This window comes from Cydia amplana, chromosome 1, assembly GCF_948474715.1.
Source record: "Cydia amplana chromosome 1, ilCydAmpl1.1, whole genome shotgun sequence".
Classification (NCBI taxonomy): domain Eukaryota; kingdom Metazoa; phylum Arthropoda; class Insecta; order Lepidoptera; family Tortricidae; genus Cydia; species Cydia amplana.
Genome location: NC_086069.1, coordinates 12,216,028 through 12,234,478, shown reverse-complemented (window position 1 = coordinate 12,234,478; position 18,451 = coordinate 12,216,028). Strand labels below are relative to the sequence as shown.

General features: G+C 34.5%; 1 long non-coding RNA gene and 1 other non-coding gene across 2 annotated transcripts in view; both read right to left on the bottom strand.

Moving 5' to 3' along the window:
• The window catches only part of LOC134648706 (uncharacterized), a 96,486-nt gene that overhangs the window by 26,627 nt on the left and 51,408 nt on the right, over nucleotides 1–18,451 (bottom strand). The gene's annotated exons all lie outside the window — the stretch shown is intronic.
• On the bottom strand, nucleotides 5,455–5,543 carry Trnay-gua (transfer RNA tyrosine (anticodon GUA)). Its single transcript is given in 2 exon segments — nucleotides 5,455–5,490; nucleotides 5,507–5,543. It is a non-coding gene; the product is annotated as a tRNA-Tyr (tRNA).

Sequence of the window (18,451 nt, the reverse complement as noted above, 5' to 3'; positions counted from 1 at the left end):
AGACAAGTCTTGCCCCAAAAAAGAATTTGTGCATACACGCAGTATCTTTTTGGCGATTTTACGATACTTCGTGTAGTGACCACTTAAAAAATATTGAATGAAATACAGTGTTGCCAACCTTATTTTAAATGTCATCTCTGACCAATAAGTGAATCATAGACATGTTTTTCTTAAATTTCATTCATTCATTCTTTTCCCGCCCGTACCCTCCATTTTTGCTACTTCTCGAATTAAAAATATTTGTTAAATTTACAATTTTATTTCAAAGTGCTTGGTCGTAGAAAAAGTATTGTATGCAACGTTGTTTAACTGAGTCAAAAAGTACTCGTGGCGTCTTTATTAACAATTTTCGGCTTCGCCTCAAATTGTTACTCACGCCACTCGCCTTTTTTGACCTCTCTTAAACAACGGTTGCATAAAATACTATTAATAACGGATTGAGGTATTGAATTTTGTAGCTTTTGCTATATTATATCGATAATTATCCATATATCATTATTCTGGAACACTTTTAGGTACAGAAATTTACAAACTTATAACTATTTCTGTTCAGGCAAAAAAACTAATTTCATGCTCGTAAAATTTGGTAAGGCGATAATTACGAGTAAGTAGGTAACTATATGGATATTTTTGTCGTTTCGGTTTTTGGAAATTCTTTTAAATCGTCAGGTTCGCGAGGTCCACAGTTTACAGAGCCAGTTACCCTTTTTTTTATAGCATTAAATGAAATTAAAACTGAAAACGTCATAAAAAATCATACAATGACTGGTTTACCGTAATTATTTCATTAGTACTGACAAGTCGTAAGTTCTTTTCAGTTTCTAAAACTTACAAATGGCCAATATGTTTTTTCATTGAAATTTGATCGTCTATAATATTATTAGGTAGGTAGTAGTCGTTGAAATTAGTTTTGGTTTGCAATAAATGGTGCACCCTGTAGCTCAGTTGTAACCTAACCGGTCATATTTAGCTATGCGGGCAATTACGCTATGAATATGTTTCCCATATCCGCGTGCGAAATTTTATTAGTCTACTCATTAGATAACATGTATCCTTCAACAACACACCTATCGGTTCTTATTTACAAGTATGGATATACCTAATTACTTTTTCTAGAACGTAATCAAACGTAATAGGTGTACTGCCAAAAGTGCCAACTTTGAAAGAGATCTTGATTTATATCCAGCCGATCAAAAACTATCTATTCACGATAAGCAGATTTGCTATTACAAAAAGTGCAGGCGCCGTATTTAATTTTATAATAATCTTTATTCTGGTAAAAATTTTACAGACATTTAATATTATAAAACAATTATACCTAAATCGAATCTAAATGATCTAACGTTGGTTGCTGAAATCGTACGTAGAACCATAAGGACCATATCTGCCTGTAGGTACACACCTCTATATAAGTACATATGTATGCTCTTTTAATACTCTATTATTGGACTAATACACAAAAGTACACATCTTGCCTGGTCACTGGACTTGGTATCTCAAGTGGAGCTTGGCAGCTTGGCACCAATAAAGTTGCGCGGGACGAAGCTGGTCGTGCTAGACTTACACGGCATTTTCTGTGTGCAGGACCTTGTCTGGAAAACCCTTAATTGTGTTTGTTTTATTTATTTTAATTATTACTTGTAATTATTTTCGTATCACTACTAAAATGAATGGCAATTATCGCCCCTCTAATTACAGTCAAAACGCATTAAACGCATCTTTGTATTAATCCCTAGAAATTTAAGCAAAAATCACGCTCATCAGTCAGGAAGACCGACCGTTACATTCAAAATTAAATATGCATAGAAAAGGGTTACTTACTAGTTACTATAAAACTGAGTACCTATTCAGGCTAAAAACTACCATGTTACCTAAGAGTAACATCCATTTTCAATTGTAACGTCAATAAAATTGTATTACAGAAAATGCAAACGTATTTCGAAGCTACCAAAGGTTTTATTTGTTTGATAAGCTTTTCCGAGTAAATGCCTATAGTTGGTCAGATTTGCCACGCTTTCGGTATTAATATCTTGATCCATCAACAGTTGACGGGTTAAGATGAATCAGCGGCGGAAGGGTTAACAGGGGTGACGCGCTATTTTGTCTGTAAGCTAGTCGTGTGTGTGATTGTAGGGTTTTAAATAGATATCAACGCCAGGATTTATATATTTTATATTTACTACAATTATTAGCTAAGTACCTACGGCGTTCACTGGACTGGACAAGTACACCTTGTTAGGGTTCCGTAGCCAAATGGCAAAAAACGGAACCCTTATAGATTCGTCATGTCTGTCTGTCTGTCTGTCCGTCTGTCCGTGTATGTCACAGTCACTTTTCTCCAAAACTATAAGAACTATACTGTTGAAACTTGGTAAGTAGATGTATTCTGTGAACCGCATTAAGATTTTCACACAAAAATAGAAAAAAAACAATAGATTTTTGGGGTTTCCTATACTTAGAACTGAAACTCAAATTTTTTTTTTCATCAAACCTATACGTGTGGGATATCTATGGATAGGTCTTCAAAAATGATATTGAGGTTTCTAATATCATTTTTTTCTAAACTGAATAGTTTGCGCGAGAGACACTTCCAAAGTGGTAAAATGTGTGTCCCCCCCCCCCTGTAACTTCTAAAATGACAGAATGATAAAACTAAAAAAAATATATGATGTACATTACCGTGTAACATTCCACCGAAAATTGGTTTGAACGAGATCTAGTAAGTAGTTTTTTTTTAAATACGTCATAAATCGCCTAAATACGGAACCCTTCATGGGCGAGTCCGACTCGCACTTGGCCGCTTTTTTTAAATATGTTCTGCAGCGCGCTGTACTTGCACACAGAAAAACGAATCGTAGCACAGTCATACTGATGTTTGAAGTTAATAATCATAATTAAAAGTAATATTGTTTTAATAGGCACTGGAGACTATTATTTGGGACTATGATCGATGTCAAGTCAAAGATCGATGTTTGTTTAAAGTGACATTTAAGGTAATCCTAACAAAACCATCAAGAGGTAAAAAAAACTACAAATAAATTAATACTTTCTCAACAATATCACATTCCAAATCCGCTCACAATAGACGCGAAGCTCAAATCCAGAACGTCTCAAGTTCCAAGCGAGTTACTAGCGACTGATGACCTTTTTCTTCAGACAGTGGTATAACATCGCACCCACCCACATAGATTAATGATTCACTCGACAATGGATCCGTTTTTTGATACGATCCCTTTTCGATTTAACAGCAATTAAAAAGTTTCACAAAGCAGCGAAAGGGTTAACTTCATTTGCGTATAATTGGTTAGATTTGCTGGTCGAAATGGGATGGAGGATGTTTTGGATAGTCACGAGACGAGTACGATACGGGATATTAATATAATTAACTGCAATTTAACAGATTAATTTCAGGTAAGTAGGTACCTACCTACTACGTGCTTAAGGGCATTTATTTGTGTCTACTTATTAAGCGATAATTGTTCCTTAGTTATAGATTGACGAAGATTGGGTACTGCAGTCACATTTATGAGAGCGCACGAGCGGGGCGGACCAGGGGGCCGATTTTTGAAATTCGACCGCTCGATTTCGTGTATTTCGTTCAGTAATATCTCCACTACTAGGCATGTAAATTCTACTAATAGAATTGAAAACGAGTGGTCAATACCACTAGATTCCCAATTTGTATCGGTCGTATTTCAAAAATCAGCATTTTGCCGTTTTCCACCGATTTTCGAGTGACGAAATCGAGCGATCGAAATTCAAAAATTGGCCCCCAGTTCAGTTCCCGCTCCTAGGCATAGTAATAGTAGCTGTAGCCGAAATCGGCCAGGAGAAGAGAGAGAGATAGAGAGAGAGTTTGAGAGAGAGATAGCGAGAGTAACACAGTGTATAATAGTTTGGCAAAGTTTTTGTAATAGGTATTTAAAAGTTTTTTTCATGTAATAAATAAATAAAAAATACCTACCTACTTGTCAATTTAATACATAATACATATATCTTAACTTTACCTAGCTTTAAATTTTCACTAATCTGAAATATAAAAAGCTGACTTAAAATTTATTATAAATTTCAAATTAATTAAGGAATCATCAAGAGTTAAATCGTCACAAGAAAAGATTCCCCGTACAAAAATTTCTTATTTTTTCCCAACTTAAATTAATTTGTATAGAAGACATCCCCGTCTTAGTAATTGATTCCTCACGGTGCTCTGCGGTGCGCAGGTCCCATTGTTCGACAATCGAATTTACACTAATTTGATTGCATTTCTTCTCCGGTATTTCTGTACTTTTTAAAGGTCGGATCTTTTAAATGGATCCTGATGAAGGGGGATGAGGGGGTATTGTATTCCATTTGATTGCTTTAGTATTTACAGTTGTGAATGTTAAGCTAGTTCATTAATGTATGAAATTATCATAGTAGGTACTTATACATTATTTATTTAATCGCGTACTTATTGCGTCATTGTGTATTTTTCAGACAATTTATAGGTATACTTGCCAATTGTATAGTATTCTTAGTAGTCTTGAATTTCAGGTGAAACATTGATAAGATAAATTGAAAAGCTGTATCAATATTTGTATGATAAGATTTTATTCCAAAAAAGGATCATACAAAAATTGAATGTACAGTCAAGGTTACGTGAGTATGTAGTAGGCAATGATTGCAGTAGGCAAATATTGTTTTATCATTTTTAAACAACAATAACTAGTGGCTCTGTGAGCTGTTGACCTCGCGAGCAGAGCTTAAAACTGAATAAATGTATGGCAAAAATATTTATTAAAATATAGGTATAGTACATGTAACATAAACAAAAAATTAAAAACTACATAAAGCTACAAACAAAAATTAAACGAATACGCTTAACCCGCGCTTGATAAATAAAATATACGAAATTTTTCATTTTTTCAAAAAAAAAAACAACTACTTATACGAAATTTAAGTATAAAAAAAATACAAAAAGTTATGTAGCAGTATACAATTACTGGGGATGGAACCAGGGACCTGCCGATGCAAACAAAAAAAAGCGAACGTTTGCAAACTACGCCATTATAGTTCTTACTAAAGCTGACGAAATTTAGCTACTCATTCTCAAGTAAAAACTAAATATCTAAATACCGCCAAAACCAGCGATACAAATTTTCTGAATTTTTGGCCATTTAATCTATAAACATATCTCAAAAAGAAAAAAACTCTTATGATACCGATACGACTATTTGTTTAGGCGGGAGCTATCACGACTCCGCCATTTTGAAAAATTTCCAAAAACCGGATCGACAAAAAAAATTTATTTAGTCATAGAATTCGGTCACAAAAATCGGTTAAGAATTGCGACCTGTAGAGAACATCCGGACATACAAAAGCAAAATGCCCGAGTCAAAACGTAGACCTTCGCTACGCTACGGTCAATAAAACGACAAAATAAATAAAATAAAAAAGGTTGTTTCATTTACACGATCCTTCGAGCCGGATTTGAACCAGCGACCTATGGATTCCCGTCTTTTGCCAACTACAGTCCACCGCTCTACCAACTGAGCTATCGAAGGGGTAATGTGATTGCCGAAATTTTGGACTGCTTACCTTTCACTTAGTATGTCTTGCGCCGCGATTGAGCGTAGTGTGCACTGCACGACACACTCGAATGTGGAGGTAATTAATACACTAAAATATTTTTTGTTGATATTCTTTGTCCGTCAAGTTATTCATTAGGTACCTAATTGCACGATTGTTGATTTAATAGGGTACTCGTTTTAATGTGATTAATAATTTGGGTAATACCTAGCAAATACTATGAGTGCGATCAAATCAATAAACATTTTAAAATAAAATAAAAAATCTAACGTTACTTATTACAGTTATAGAAACATATCAAAACGTTTCCACAAGATGGCAAAAATATCTCTAGGTTGTAAACAAGATGGAGCGAGACATCACGCTAATAACATCAGCGGGGATGAGCAGAATGCCCCGAATATTTCATCGCGAGAGCACCAGTAAATTATCTAAATAGAGATCACTCCCCAATCAGTGAGGTTGGCTCGGATGCAGTTACGCTGGAAATGACAGTAAGTACGGAAAAGAAAGAGTAAAAGTGGTTAGTCGTAGAATATTTGCGTAGTTAGGTAAAACATATGTTTAAACTTGGTCGAAATTGCTTTTTCTTCATATTTTACGAGTAATTGCTAAAATATTACTATTTATTATATAAGAGACGGACAGGCCAATTTGAACCTGCACTAATATAAAAATTACATCTAACTGATATCATTAAGATATCGTGCATTTCGCTCGTATTTGTTCGTATATAGGTATGTATTGACGTGGGATAGACGCACTATAACTACCTAAATAACATCATGAATGTCAGTGCAGTACATTGGAATTAGCCTGACAGAGTGTATTTACCTATGTGTATTATACTAATCTAGTGAATATAATCAGAATCAATATGTTAAACATAAGTAAAGAAACTCAAGGAAATAATGAGTCGCTTCTTGCTAAATTATACATTTTCAGACCTCCAACCGGATGCACAGTGTTCAGCCAAAGATGGCGCGCGGAAATGCGTCGCGCCTACTGTCATGGCCGCCGGAAGTTCTGCCATTTGATAAATAGTTGTTCTTCTACAGTTTTTATCATGCAAATGAAGGGACGAATGACGGATCGCGTTTGTCACAATTTTCTCGGGTGGATTTAATTTGGGATGCAGGGGTTACAAATCTTTGGCTCGCTCGATGTGAATTGCGACCGACGGTTGACGATTGCTGATTGCATGGAAATGTTCAGGTTTTGTATTTTGACATTTGTCCGGATTCTTGTCTAGATTGGTGGGGGTTTAAATTGAGATCGATCTGTGAGGCGATTGACTTTATAAAAAGTTAACTGGGTTTTTTAAATTATGTAAGTATGGGGATTGGGGACCTAGCGATCTAGAGGAAATGCTAGTGATAAGTTATATATACTTAGTGTAACTAATATAGCTTTTAATTTAATGTAACTAACCATATATGGACTTCTGGGTCTGAAATAAAGATATATTTAATTTAATTTAATTTATGCAAGTATTATTAATAAATGGTGGATATAATTGTTGTTTTTAAATATATATTTGAAGGCTGTAATGAAAATATGTATAGAAATGTATAACTATGTATCTATGACATATATGGTGGTAATTTGTAACAGGTCTAATATTAATCGTAATATTCGTTCAACGTGATTTTTGGGTTTAAATACTACATTTTTTGTAGCAACTTTAAATAAAATGAACTAAATACATACGTAGTTTAATTATAAAAAAAAACTTAATGTATATAAAAAAACTAGTGAGGGTATCCATAGCTCCAACGAAAAGAGGACAATTTAATACGTGAAATAATTTAAGAAACAAATCGCAAGTCACTGACTCTGGTCCATCTGCTATATCGTCGGAGCGAATAAAAAATCGCCATGTAATTTTTAGCTACTTTACAGGAGACAAAAAAACTGTTTATTTTCCTGTTTGTAGTATATTTGTTGCACCTGTATTTTTGTGGTACCTGTGGTTTTTACACGATACTTATGCAGAAAATACAAATTTTTTTTGGAAATTTTTTAGAATATGAATTATTTTAACCAGAATTTTGCTACATAGCGACTTAAATTTGGTTCACTTAAAATCGTCATGTGTAAAGTTTACACATAGCGATTTGTTGCCAAAGTAACAAGTAGTGCAACATTATCGCCATCACCCTCGACGGAAAACAAGCCATTTAATTTCGTTATGTGCAAAAAAAATCACATAGCTATTTTTTTGTACAAATTTTGTTAGTTATTTTCAAAACTAATATATGTATATATATATAATAAAAATATTTATATAGGTCAACGGGAAATTGAAAAAGGAATTAAAATATGCCATAAACAAAAAATCGTAAAAAAACACATAGCGATTTTTTTATTCGCACCGACGACATGGCCTATATGCAATGAAAAATCTAAATGGATAGATAATACACGGGATTCTATACCTCTACGTTTATAACTGTCATTAGAAATGTTCGTTCCCCTTGACTTAACTAACGTAGCGTTAAGATATGCAAGGTGCGGCTACTGCAAAACTGCCACGTGCTTCTTAATTACTAAAGGTTAAACGACAGATGTTAACAGTACGGTATAGCTGCTCATGCACTGCATATTTTTTTTTTAAGAATAATGATTGAACATTTTTTTATTCTAAATAACCGTTAACTATTGGTAATTAATTTGTATGGGCGTGTTTGATAATTATATTTCGATAAGTTTTAAACTTATACACTATACAGGCTGATTCAGGCGACGCCCAGCAGGCCCAACCCAAAATACACTATAAATGTTAAAATTCGTTTACCATAATATTTAAGTGAAACATACTTTTTACACTTTTTCTCCTTTTTGTCACGTAAAAGTTTGATTCGCTGGTACAAATACTGAATAAATAAAACCTATTCAACTGGAATGATATGAACTCAGAGTACTTAACTCTAAAACACGAATTATTACATTACATTTGAGTGAGATATGATATTTCAAAACTAACCAGATTCTGATGTCATTCAATTTGACACGTTATTGCAGTGAAAACAAGGAATATTTGAGGGAATTATGCTGTTGTAGAGTGACCATACATGTCGTAAATATATTTTCTTTTTAACATAAAAAAGGTAAACATCACTAATACTAGTACTATGACACAGTTAGACGTTACCTGAAAGTTAAAAATGTGTTACATTCATAAGTGCTTATTTTGTGTATAATGAATGAAAAATATATAATTTTATATACTACAGTAATCGTATCACAACACCAACGGTCTGCGACGTATAATACTCAAGAAACTCAAGATACCGTAACGTTATTCTCATTCACAGTTTTAAAGGTGAACTTGATGCAAAAAAGGTGCAATGTGCATCTGCTCGCGTGCTAGCAATTAAAACGGAAAAAGTGACCACGTGTCCTTTTGACCTTAAGGATGACTCATAAACGAATGCACCCCCATGTGCCTTACCGACCGTGAACACACCTGGTTGTTCTAGACTTTCTTAGAACTTTTGCTGAATAAAAATGAACTATAATGTAATATTTATTACGATTTACTTTGGTTAGTACAAATTAATTAGAGATTGTAACATACATTTCTATGCAAAGTAATTGTTTCAACACTCATCACAAGAAAGTTTTTTTTCTATGCGTTTGTGTGTGTACTCATTTTTTTTACAAAAACATATACCTTTTGTAATGAAATAAATGCATTTGTATTTGTATTTGTATTTGTATTTGTATATGTATTTATAACATTATGCACAACAAATACCTACTTATAGCTCAATTAATCAATGTAGCCCAATAATGTTTTAAGCGATATAATTAGAATGAATATTGCACTTCACCATTCCCACCATTAAAAAGACAAACTGGTCAGTTCACATTTCAAACAATCCACCCACATGAAATGTCCGGTCCATTAAGACCTTAAAAACTCTAAAACTCAAAACAATCTAAAAGCGTATCACACCCTTTTAGCAAAACGGAAGCCATCAATATGTAACTCGAAAACAATAACACAAAACAAATGTACATATTCCCATTCAAAAACTTTAGTACGCGGATAATAAGACTCAAAATGTAACCGCTCTGAAATAAATAAAAGTTCAAAAGTCCGGCTCGAAGGACCAATTTTAAAAAAGTAAAAGAGACTTCATTTGAACCTTATAAACAAAGTTTAGAGTTTACTATTGAATGGGTAGTTCTGTGGCAGATCATGGTCCAACGAAGTAAGGCCCGGTTAAGAGTCAATACGTTAATCTGCATTATAAAGGGAATATTTAAGTTATGCGGCGAGCGTGTCCCCTTAATTGCTTGATGCTGGCGATCAATTGCAAAATAGGAAAAAACGGGATGAATGGCACTCGCTGGACCATTGAGTTTTGAGAATTTCACAACGGAGAAGAATGGAGTGTAACTGTAGATTAAACAAAATTGAAGCGAGTCAGTGAAAGTGTTGCATTGTATACTTATCTACAAATAGTGGTGCTTTTTTGTGTCTAAATAGTTACTAAAAAATGTCGATCCTACCTATAGCGTTGAATTGCGTACCTATATGATACTGTAATAAATAGTTATTTACGATACAAGTGCGGAAAACAAAACAAGTAACAACGGTTGCACTCCGGTAGTGCCGATAGAAGTGAAAACACACCTCACTATGTTACCGACGCCCGGTAACACGATACATACATTTAGCGGAAGTATTCTATTTATTTATTATATATTATTATCATTCTCAAATAAGATCACACTTTTTCATTGACATGTTTATTTACATACTGCCATGACAACGTCAAATTATTTGAACATAGGTAAAGAGTCTTGAAAAGGAGTCCGCAACATAAATGTCAAATAACATTGAGTTTTTCTTTATTGATTTAAATGCCATTTAAATGATGAGTGACCACCTTACGGGGCTTACGGTCACGTGATCACGCCCCTTACGGTCACGTGATCGCCTTACGTTGTCTCGAGTTTATCATTTTTTCCCCACCTCAAAAAGTGCCCAGCGCCGCTAAAGAAGTTTTCACTTCAAAAACCGAAATGAGTGGCGATAAATCGACACGAGTTGTGAATTACCTTTTCGCACGTGTATCGTACAACGTTTTACAGTACATATGCTCCTTTGAATTTTTGACATAGCCACGGAATGGGCTAATTTCCGCTTTAGTGCAGGAAAGTAGCAACATGTGTACTGTAATAGTAATTTAAACTATCCCTTTGGATTTTTCCGGAGAGAACACAAGAAACTTTATAGACAAAATGCTACTTTCATTTTTATTTTAATACTTATATTACATTCTTATTACATTAACGACTTTTTATTTTTTTGTAAGTACCATAAAATTGGCATTTTACAACCTGGCAACAAAAACTTTACCTATTACTTACATATTGTATTACCATACCCACACCATTTCTAGTATGTATTTACTATGATTATGCTTGAAATTTAGACAACCCGACTCCACGCCACCCAATTCCGTCAATAAAGGGGTGCGCGGTCCAGCTTTTGTCCGACACAAATGACCCTAAATAATAATCATCTCCATTCACTAGCCGCTCCACTTTCCCATAGTCCTACTACTATTATAATGTTAAGACTAATAAGGCAAATTTCAATAGGTGACTCATAGTCAGATACGACGTTTTAGCTTGTAGTACCCTATAGCTCTGCTAAGATACGGGTACTTTGATTTGCGACGAATTTGAATACGATAGAATTAAACTTAATTAAGCGAATTTCATGTTTGTCCTCTCATTATCTCCTGCGGGGTCATTGGTTTGGGGTAATTTTCATTATGTGTAAAAGACATAGGTAGCCGTAGGTGTCCTTTAATTAAATTTCAAAAGGATTAAGTTTGATGATATTTTACAACAGCATACATGTATAGAAATTTCTTTACGCAAATTATTCATATCAAAAGATATGTGTATAAAAATTCTAACTATTATTACTATAATAGTATCGATAGAATTATGCTCTGTACGTGTACCTACTAGATACTAGATAAATAAATGTTAGGAAAAAGACTAAGTTTTTAATAAGTCTATCAATCAAAATGTTTTTTTTTTTTTACAGTTACACATAAGTACAAAATTTAGCTTATTTCCTCATAAAAAACCAGTTCTCATCGTACCAGCGTTAATAAACACCCATTTGCACACATTAAAGCAGCATTAACAACTCTCCCGTAAGTTACGATTATCGGTAAAACCGTAAACTGAATCGTAACGGACGGAACTGAGCCGGGACTGTCCGTCAATAAACGTCAGCGTGGATAATGACGTCACGCGCGTATCCGAAATATTTTTACGAATGCACTGTGCACGGATCGTAAAAGGTTTACGACCAAGGACCTAGGTTTATTAATGACATATATGTGTTTATATTTTATTGTGAGATGTAACAGTTAATTTGGTATAAAGATTCAGGAGTTGTAGGGATTAGGTACTTGTCATTAAACAGCATTTCTTACGATTATAGGTAACCAAGTCAACAATATATTTTTATAATTGTATAAATTATGGCGTTATATACCTATATTTATTGCTCATGCCTTATTTATAAACTTATTAATTGATTTATGAATGCCATCCAAACCAGAGCGGTTTGACTTGTTAGAACATATGAGAAATGTTCTCTACATTTCTCATATGTCCAAATAAGTGTAGGTAGGTAGCGCTATTCTAAGTAGCGCTGGTGTAGCAATATATTACATCTGCATTTTTATTATACATCAAAGACAATCGGCGGCCGCAACACAATATTCACGACGAAAAAAACCAATTCCGTGTCAATTACAATCACCCTACGATTTGAGTCATAACATGTCGTTCATATCCCGGGCCATAAATGTCCCAGAGCGCTCCCGGACGCGAATTTACGACAGCGCGTGGACACTTTATGATTATGTCCCGATGTTGATTGAATGGTCATGGTCACCCTAGTTTAATTGCGAAGATGGGATAGTGTGAATGATAGTAAATATGTCAACGCTGAAGTGTTAGGTATTGTATGTACTTAATACTAAAATATATAATTACTAGCTTCTGTATGCGACTTGGTCTGCATGGAAGCCTAAGCCCTGCTGTGCGACGTAAATAGGCTAGTGATAATGAAATAATACTGTCTATTAATTTAGTATTGTAATAAGGGTGTTTCTTTAAGTGTAGTATTGTAATAAGTGTAAGTTGTTTTAATACATTTGGTGTACATAAAACACCTTTTATATCACGGCGGTAACAATACATCATGACTCAAGCAATCCTTTTAAATTCTTTTTCTGCTTTCAGGAAATGCACGAATATTCTAGTTTACACAAATGCGCTAAAATGACAAACGTTTTGTTGCTCCGGGGACGTATGATAATAGCCCTGCATTGTCCCCTACTCCCATTTCTATTCCATCTCCTAGAATATATTGAAAAATTTATAATTTTATATCAAACAAGTGTAACGCAACAACTGATCACAGACCTAGAATCCGCGCTCGCGCTTGACAGACAGCTTAAGTGTGCGAAAGGGAAACCATCACGTATATGAACATCCCTTGAGTGCGAAAGAGTCAGACTACCAATGAGAAAACGTAACCAGTTTTGAGTTTGACGACGGCCGCTGACGGCCAATAGCGTGTCACGGTAATTTTCAAATTGAAAAATATACACGGATTAGGACGAAAAGTATTAAATAAAGTAATTTAGTGAAGATGGTGTCTTGTAGTGTGCCGGGTTGCAGTGTCACAGGGCCAAATAATCCAAGCAAATACTCATTTCAGAGGATTTATGATATTCCGAGCGAAATTTTCATAACGATATTTTGTCAAATTAACAGCGTAAAAAGTGTAAGAAGCCGGTTTATACAGTTCATTATAAGTTTTTCTTCCTTTGTGTGCTAATATTTTATCATATTAGTCTATAATTTAAAATATTTTGTGTAAAAACATAATCTGTTACTTTACGCTAGGGCTTGACAAAATGTTCATATGACAGTATCGATAACTTGTCGGTATATTAATAGCTATATATAGCTGGTCAACCAAATCTTGTCAGTAAGAAAAGGCGAGAAATTCAAATTTTCTATGGGACGATATCCCTTCGCGCCTACATTTTTCAATTTTGCCGCCTTTTTCTACTGTCAAGATCTGGTTGACCAAGTATAATTATTTCTTCACAAGACATCATTAAGATATTAGCTTTTATAACCGACTTGAAATAATAACGGATGTTATACCTTTTTGAAGGTTCTCATGTTTAGCAATACATTAAAACTTCACTTTCCAACACAGTAAGAGTTACATTAAGATAAATCTGCAAGGATTTTGATAGCACACGCAGTGCAAGTGTTATTTATACGTCTTAATGTCGTAGAATTTTAACGTTTAAAATAACAAATTTGAAAATGTAGTCGATAAAGCAATCAAACATCGACAGATTATTAATATGTTGTAACTTGACATCACTATTTTTGATCTCACATAGAAAATTTACGCACACACTTGCATTTCATTTTTGGTCACACTTTTGAAGATTGACTGACTGATACCCACGTGCTTCGAACTTTTAAGATGTCACATTGGCATTGTTTGCTGTGACATCTCAAAAGTCGGATGAGTTTCTGTAAAGTGTCTGTGAGTGATTGAGTAGCTCTCATATCATATTCACACCTTATGTAGCACATGTATAGGTAGGCTTTTATTACGTATTTCTATCATTATTTGAAAGAATAATTAAAAAAAAACTATATTATTATAGGTACAACTTATCTATTTATGACTCTAAGTATATTATTTAGCTAATAAGATTGAGCAATGGCTATTATAATATTTGAATGTATAATTAAAAAAAACTATATTATTATAGGTACAACTTATCTATGACTCTAAGTATAGTATTTAGATAATAAACTTGAGCAATGGCTATAATAATACACACTGACGTCACAAAGTCATACTTTCGCCACACAATAGGTATTCTCACAATTTTACTAACATTCGTGATTGTGTCTATAAAAATAATGAAATTCCTCATTTTACACAACATGATAATTAATCGCATATATGTTTTATGTTAAAAAAAGCTCTATGAAAGCCTTCCTTGGTATCTTAGGCAAATGGTAGGGGTCGTCCATATTTCCAACGACAAGGAGTCCCGTCTCTAGAGAATATTTGCTGAACAAACTTTGTTTCTTGCAGTTAATGTACGCGAGACCTGCTTCAGCTTCAGACACCCTAATGCCAACGAACATTATTGCTGAAAATAACCTAAGACATGCTACATTTTAGCATAAACTTAGCCATACTAATTGTGAGTTTCACACATGCAAATATATGGTATACTGACATTAAGTGAGTTACTTGTACTTTACAGTACTTAATGTATACATTTGTTTACGTGTTAATGTTTAGAGTTGCCTTACTTCTTTGCTCCTTAAGTCCTTGCTAATATAAAAGTCTTGAAAAATTCTGCCGTTATTTTTTAAGAGTTTTTTCCGCTTTCATTAACGTAGCACCTTGTTCGAGCCACAAATCGGCTCATAATAATAATATGGCGGCTCGGTAATATGTGAATACATTTTGGAAACGTAGCAACTTGTTTAAACAAAGTGGTCCTTCGAGCCGGATGATCGCTGATGGGTGAAATGGGTCAGTAATGGGAATAGTAAATTTTCTTACAGTTTAGCTTTACGTAACATATACTATGTACTTCCATATTTTCCTACATAAATATCATATATATTTAGTAATACTTCCAATAAAACCGATCCCATCAAAAACATTACATGTAAAAAGGTGCAAGTCTCGCAACGCTTTTACTACAAAAAAGTTTTGAGATGTAATGTGAAACCAAGTCGGTTATTTTAATCAGTGCCAGGGGGTGTTAAAACCGTATCAATAAGATATCTTTAATTTGTAATACCTATAATGACTTGGCCATCGCACGGCTGCATAATGACAAAAGGATCATTGTCACCTATTAAAAATAATTCTAGTTGAACATAATGCTAGCGCTAATTGCGGTTTGAGCATTACACATATTTACGAGTACGGTACGAGTAAAGCATTATGTGCGATTGCCAAGTCATTATATGTATTACAAATTAAAGATATCTTATTGATATGGTTTTAACACCCCCTGGCACTGATTAAAATAACCGACTTGGTTTCACATTACATCTCAAAACTTTTTTGTAGTAAAAGCGTTGCGAGACTTGCACCTTTTTACATGTAATGTTTTTGATGGGATCTCATCTCTTTTTGTAGGCAGTCCTTCTTTTCGGGTACTCATACCCATACTATGTATACACATATCATAACTAAACACATCTTCATTCATACTCACATCGTACATCGTAGTGTACCTTTACTTTACCTACTATTTGTAGGAACTGCAACAGTAACTTTGTAATATCATATATTTATATGGGATTACAAACTTACTTATGCAGTCCTTAGCTCTTTAAAACGTGACTGATATTGCAATATTTTTAGGTTTTCCCTTTATGTGGCCATTAAATCCTAACTCTGTACCAAATTTCAGCTCTCTGAATTTATGGGAAGTACTAGATCTATTCTGATGATCATGAGTGAGTGAGTGAGTGAGTGTCATAAATGCGAAACTTTGCTTTCGCTTAACTTCGGAACTAAATGACCTACAGACTTGAAATTTTGGATTTTAAGTATGTGATTATAGCTTACTGGATGACGAAAATTTCTGCGTTCTGGTCTTATCCAGAGGTTCTCAAATAGGGGCCTGAAAATGCGGCGAAATGGTTCCAGTAAAGGATGGTACGGCAGTGTTTGCTTCGCGCTCGACTTGGCGGGGGCACTGCCGTGCCCCCAGATATTATTCTATAAATGGATAGAAGTAAATTTTGATAGTTATTTTGTGCAATTATTTCACAAGTCCGTATCTTATCTAGAATGACGTTGGAAAAACGCCTTTGTACTGTACGCGCAAGGCTCAAGTTCATAATTTCGATAGAATTTATGAAGTTGGTTAGTCCCAAAGGATTAAGTAGTCAGTATTAGAACCTGCGTGTTTTAATTAGTTTCGGATTATGCGGAGTCCTGATGATTAATGAACTAAGAAGTTTGGACATGTGGATTAGACGTTAATTGTCTTCGCTGTGATTGTGTCACTATGATTACATACTGAAGTGAGGTTTATTAAAGTCAGAGCTCGTGGGACGTGGACTCCTCAAAGACCATTATTATGGTTAACTCCACAGTACCTACGTAACGAAGCAATAAGGTAAATATAGATATAAGTTCTGTAAATATAGTTGTATGGTTATTTAATTTGTATGTCTATAATAGGCTGAAAATGGAGACACTGTCTATAGAATAAGATCATTTATGTATAAGTACCCATTTTTTACAAATAAATATTTTCATTTCATTTTCATATATACTTACAAATGCTAAAATATACATTTTTCATGAGCCTGGAGTAATATTACTAGATATAAATAATAAAATAATAAATAAATAAAATAAAATAAAAAGCTTTTATTTCAGGCAGTACCCATATACAAATTGCATTAGAACTAATTTAAAACTAAAACTACTGACACTGTAGAGGGGTGCCACTCATGTTAAAAATGTTAAAATAAAATAATATAGGCGTTGTTTTGTAGTGTAATGATACAAATATGTACTATTACGTACTCATCGACTACTTATATAGGTAGGGTTTCTTATCGGAATAGCCTAAGTAGACAAGCATTAATATAAGTAGGTATGAAATAAATAAACCCAACAAAATACTACAGAACAGTAACTTAAAACTAATCGACTCCCTCTTAGAAACACGTCCACACTAATTTGCATCCCAACCTCACCTCCATTCACGTCCAATATTTTTTGGTCCACTCGAAGTGCTCAAAGGGCCAGCGAGGGCCGCAAAAGGGCCACAAGTGCGGGCAGATTGGTCGCCCCGATGCCCTGATATTGATAAAGGGTGTGAGGTTTTTCAACGGTGAAAGGTTTGCGGTTTGATCTCATTCGGGTCGTTTTGATTTTGCTTTGATAAAACACGTATGCAAGGGAAAATTTATTTTTCAGCACGTTTATAAGTTGAACTGAATTAATTAATATCTGATTCTGATTTTAATTTATTATTCTGAAACTGTTATGGATTTTTAACTGTCAGCTGTGAACAACATTTAACACTTTTGAAAGCTTACAGATAAGATTCATAACAGTTTTAGAATAAGATATTATATTCAGAATCGGGCTCTAAGTTTTTTGAATGTATGATATAAGTAAGTAAGATTCTGTCTATTTTACTGATATACTCTAGGATCTAAAGCGGCCCACTGATTAATAGTCCGCCGGACGGTATTGGCCTGTCAGTTGTTCGGAACTGTCAACTTTTTGTTCTAACTGACAGGCTGATACCGTCCGGCGGACTGTTAATCAGTGGGCCCCTTAAAGTATTGAGTAGCTTGAAAGTTATAGGTACCTACATCTAGGTAGGCTAGGTAATAAGGTGTCAGTATCCCATTCACGGGGCTTAAAACTTTTTTCGTTGACTAAGGCCATACTTTTTATAACTGCCCGCGGCGTTATATAGCCGACGACAGCTCACGGAGAAGGTGCCGGTACCCTGCCGCCTCCGCTCGTACTGCCAAGAGTGAGACCCTTCCTCTACGCCTCTCCCGGGGGTGCCTATCGAGTCGCGGAAGTCGAAATAAACTAATCCGAACTTTCAAACTGACTTTTATTTACTCGCGGTACAAAGTATAAAAATACTCCTAACTCGATATAGCGCGGTAGGAACTGTTCTGGATCTGGAGTTTCTTCTTTTCCCGGTTTTCTTGAGGACTTCTTCTCGATTAGGCTGCTTGTCGAAAACTGCATGCTCCAGACCAGCTCCTTCCCGCTTTT